This window comes from Chinchilla lanigera, unplaced genomic scaffold (assembly GCF_000276665.1).
Source record: "Chinchilla lanigera isolate Chin_1 unplaced genomic scaffold, ChiLan1.0 scaffold00064, whole genome shotgun sequence".
NCBI lineage: Eukaryota > Metazoa > Chordata > Mammalia > Rodentia > Chinchillidae > Chinchilla > Chinchilla lanigera.
The window spans coordinates 11895851-11901184 of record NW_004955465.1 but is presented as its reverse complement, the minus strand read 5'-3'; the positions used below and the strand labels follow the sequence as shown (position 1 = coordinate 11901184).

Genomic DNA, 5334 nt, shown 5'->3' with positions numbered 1-5334 from the left:
TTTGGGCAACAAGCAAGTTGCAAGGGTGGGCCACTGACCAGAACTGTCCCATCTACCTGGGCACTACCACTGGTTTCCTCACTAATGACCTGGGGGCTATAGGGAGGATCAAAGCTCTGAGGAAGCTCTCACCTGCACCATTTGTAAAATAATGGGGTTGGAGTAGATCATCTCTGGTCCTTCCAACTCTGGGGCTGTCCAAGGTTGCCTGGGCACCACCTGTGCTGGGGTGGAAATCATTAACTCCTCTTCCAAACATGAGTCTAAGTGAACCCTGAGTAATATTAACAATAACCATCCCAGGTGGAGAAGCTGAGGCTGAGCTCTGACAGAAAATAAGACCCAACCCATATCCACACATTGTGGAAGTCCTGATCTCAATCAACATTGCCAAGAGAATGCCTAGGGGCCACCTACCCATGAGGGGTCAGAAAAGATCTCCTGCTTTCAGCTTTCAGCTAGGAGGAGGCTGAGGTGCAACTTCCTTTAGTCATCCCAAATCCGGGTTCATCTGACACCAGCCACCTCCACTATGCCACCTAAGTTTGACCCCAACGAAATCAAAGTCGTGTACCTGAGGTGTACTGGTGGCAAAGTCAGCACCATGTCTCCTCTGGCATCCAAGATCGGTGCCTTGAGTCTGTCTCCAAAAAACGTGAGCGATGACATCATCAAGGCAACTGGTGACCAGAAGGGTCTGAGGATTACAGTGAAACTGACCATTCAGAACAGACAGGTTCTGATCAAGGCATTGCCTTCTGCCTCTGCCCCGATTCATCAAAGCCCTCAAGGAGCCGCCAAGAGACAGAAGCAGAAAAATATTAAACACAAAGGAAATATTACTTTTGAGGAGATTGTCACCATTGCTCAACAGATGCTGTGCCGGTCTTTAGCCAGAGAACTTTCCAGAACTATTAGGGAAATCCTGGGGACAGCCCAGTCTGTGGACTGTAATGTGGACAGCTGGCACCCTCATGACATTATAGATGACATCAACAAAGGTGTTGTGGAGTGTCTAGCTAGCTAAGAAACATAAAATATTTCAAAAAAAAAGATGATCTGAACAGAGTAAAGCATAAGATCAAATTCAAACACAAATGCATGTGTATGGCTGTATTTGTGTGTTTTACCTAACATGAAATTTAGATCTTTAAATTAGAAAGGAAATGGATTATTTAGTACAATACTCTGTATCTAACTTACATCATATTCCAAAATAAAATTCAAATGAATTTCAGAATGACAGACTAAAAATGACCAAGACAGGCTTAAAAAGCAATGTAGCAAAAGACCTCCCCAATTCTTAAGCCTACCAATGAAAGAAGATAAAACACAGAAAAGCTAATAAGCAGGAGCATATCCAAATTTGAAATTCAGCTTACAAAAGAGCATTAACTAAGTTAAACGATGAGCAATATACCAGAAGGAGAGAATTTCACACAGTGTGACAAGAAAGAGGTTAAAATCCGCAGTAAAGAGCTCCTAACAAATCATCCACCTATTACTAACTGACTTGACTTTGAATGGGTCACGTAGTTTCTTAAACTGGTATCATTCTAGTGAGTGTAATAATTGAATATATCTCATAAGAATGTGAAGATTAAAAGACCTAACTCGCAGAAACACTGTCACAATGAAAGCTTACTAAATGTGGCTGTCATCAGTACTACAAGGATTATTACATCATTATTTACTGTTATAATAAATGACATAATAATATTTATATTTTTATATAATAAAGTATTATTATTAAATACCGCAGTATACTTAGGATTAAAAATGTGGAAAGGCTATTCACACAAGGAGAATACATATAACAAGCAAATAAAATAGTACCTGCTCACCTGCCATTAAATCAGGCATATGAAAACAATAATATTTCTAAATAATGGCCTATGGAACTACCTGGGGAGAACTCTCTTACTTAATTGGTGAAAATATAAGTTGGTATAATCTCCCAGGAAGAAAACCTTTTTAAAATGTGTCAAAACATATCACAATGATTTCAAACAGTATTGTCAGCATTTAACCTAACAGTTTTTAAATCAAGATTATTCATCATAAAGACAAATACTGGAAACAATTTAAGGTTCAGTAAATCAATGTTTGCTCCATCCGTGCAATGGAATTCTATCTAGCCTTTGAAAGTCAAATTCTTGAAATGTTTAGAAGTGAGCGAAAATGTTCACAGTATTTGTTCAATGAAAAAAATTCAAATACATGTACATGTAATACATATAAAAATTATATCAAGAACATACACATATATTTATATAAAAATATGAAGCAGAAATAAATACACTATTTCTAAGTGGTAGAAATGCTAATGATTTTATATATTTATTTTCTTTATTTTCCAAATTTTGTTATTTATGTGGAGCCTCATTTAATTAGGAAAAACACAATAAATATCATTTTCAATAGCCACTGCAATCACTTTCATGCTTATCTCACATTACTTTCCAAGCAGACATTATTATGTCAAATCGGAAATTAAACACTTCAATCACCCAGATGAGAGTTTTGTGTTTATCTCACCAAGGATGTGAACTCTGGACCAACATGGTCACACTGACCCCTCTCTCACTGCTCAACCAGCTTCCTCAGCCTCCTTTTCAGGAGTTCAAGGTATGAACGAAGAGCTGGGATGTGGGGCCTCACCCTCCTGGACTAGAATCCTGGCTCTGTGTCACCCTTGACTTTGGGCTCAGCACTGGGAGTGAAGCACAGCCTCAGGAAAGACCTGAGAATTTCCATACTGGCCCCAGAAAGGCTTGTGATACAGACCATCAGGGATCTTGGATTTTCATCAGTGAGGAGTGGGAGCCTTTGAACCAGAGCAGCAATGTGATCTTTGCAAAGTTCCCATTAGCGAACATCTCCAGAAGCAGGACGGGAGAAAGAAATGGGAGGAGAAACCAGCTGACTACTGAACAGTTCCGAAAGATGAGAAGGCTGCATCCAGGAGGCCATGAGTAAAGGGGAGGTGCTAGGTCTGTGGTTTTGGGCATGAGCTGTGGTTTGGGTGTGAGAGAACAAAGACGGGGGCTAATAATGCGTCCTGGGATTTTTGTTAAAGAAATGATAGGGTTGAGACACTGTCGAACCATTTTGTACAAAATGATGTTTTGGTGTATGTATGTGTGTGCAATGGTAAAATCAACCTATTAATATAGGTATTACCTCATGTACTTATTTGTTTGTGATAAGCCTTAAAATCCGCCCTCAGTGATTTTTAAGAATTTACAGGACTGTTATTCGCCATCACCATCACGCTCCCCTACCCTCTTGGGCACAGAATCACAGTCTCATGCGGCACAGCGAGGACCTCAGTCAGCAGGTTCCAGGTCCCGGGCTCCTGTGCAACTTGGCGCTGCTGCAAGTTAGCTTAGCGTGCTTCAAGAAGCCAGTGGTGCTAGGCTTGAAGCAGTGAGTTACAGGCAGAGTACCTCGAAATAAATGTCTACCCACCGAGAGAGGCTAAGGAAAATCTCAAAATATAGAGCCAGCAAAAATTAAAATCCGAATCTGACCCATAGGGGCTGATCTCAGTTGTGGGATTTGACCTGCTGGGACAAATTTTTCAAGTGCTCAAAGGAATCAAAGCGGATTCCCAACTATCCAGAACAGGCAACAGAGGAGATTGGGAGCAAATCAATGAAATGAAGAATGTAGGAGGAGGTTTTATAGAATTTAAAGATAATCAGTACCCTTTGGGGCATGATTAAATTTGTTTCCCATTACAGTGCTATTTTTATTCTGCCCAGTGGCACCTGTTCAAGAACTCTTATCTCAACATACCTGAACCATTTGACCCCCTCCTCTTACCAAAGATCATGTCTTCCCAGATGCAGCTCCTTGGAGCCAAATGGAAATGAAATAATTGGAAAAAATGACTCAGGCAACACATCCAAGGTGTTATCACCCCAAGATATCTAGGGGCATTTCAACAGAGGCCTTATTTTTTAAATATATTAAATGGAATCAGTGCAGCAAATTGAAGACAACCAACCATAACTCACTTTTAGGATAATTTGGACCAATATTTTTGTATTATAAATACAAATATGAGAAACAAATGAATGGTGGAAGAAAAATAATCTAGAGAAATCCTGTCTAGAATAGTTACAATGAAAGCAGAAAAGAGGAAAAAGAGGAGGAGAAAGAGGAAGAGAAAGGGAGGAGGAAGAGGAAGAGGGAAGGGAGGAAAAGAAGAGGAAGAAGGAGTAAAGGAAAAGGAGTAAAAGAAGGAAGGAAGAAGAAAGGGGGAAGAGGAAGAAGACAAAGAGAAGAAGAAATAAGAGGAGCAAGAGGAGGGGAAGGAGGAGGAGAAGGAAGAAGAAGGGAAGGAGGAGAGATGTGGAGGGGGAAGGGAAGAAGAGAGGGAGACGGAAAAGGGAAGGAAGAAGAAATAAAAAGGAGGTAGAAGAGAAAGGAAGAAGGAAAGAAGGAGGAGGGAAAAGGGAAGGAGGGAAAGGAGGGAGGAGGAAAGGGGACAAGGGGAAGAAAAAAGAGGAAGAGGAAGAAGGGGAGAGGGAGGAGGGACAGGCGTGTCACAGTGAAAATATCAAGAACCTCCAGGCAGACACCGGGGGGCCCTGGAGACGTGCACTGCTTCCTCTCCTGCCAAATACACATAAAACCCAAGAAAGAGCGCCCAGCACCATGATTACTACAGTAAATAAATGAGCAGACTGTCTCCAGGCTTAAAGTCCAGCTAGGTGTGCATCCCAGCGCTGCCCCTTCCTAACTCTGTGGCTTGGCCCCTTGCTTACTGTGCCTCAGGTTCCTTATCTGCAGAACCATAGGAAGTTATCCTGCTCAGAGCTATTAGAAGACGAAGTCAGAGACTGTGTGTAGAACACCCAAGGCAGTCTGACACATGTTAGCTACTTTGAATAGCAAGGAGGAAGCTTCCAGCAACACTGGTGTCCATTCACAATTAGCTGTACCTGTGTGGCTGATGCTGCCTCAGCCATCAATGGTCACGTTTCTTGGTCCCAGCCTCAGAGTTGGAGACGAGACTAACTGAGCAAACTCCAAGAAGGAGGAAGCAAGCAATGCACAGCACAAATAGAACAGAACACTGCTTAAGTGGCTGCACAAACTCACAATGCCTTTGGTGAACCTGTACCCATGACAGGAGCAGCAATTATGACCATTAAATTTAATGGGGGCAATTAAGCCAACTTAAATAAATGAGCATTCTTTAGACATCTGCTTATTTCTTCCACTTACTGTTCTTAGGAGTCAAAAGACTGAAAAACATACAGTCCCGAGGTCTTCCTGCAGAAGGCTTAAGGAGAACCACAAAAGCTAAGGAGAGGCCTCATG

General features: G+C 41.6%; 1 pseudogene; it reads left to right on the top strand.

Annotated features, from left to right (window-relative positions):
- The first annotated feature begins 445 nt into the window (after nucleotides 1-445).
- Nucleotides 446-1027, top strand: LOC102029060 (annotated as a pseudogene).
- The last annotated feature ends 4307 nt before the right edge of the window (nucleotides 1028-5334 follow it).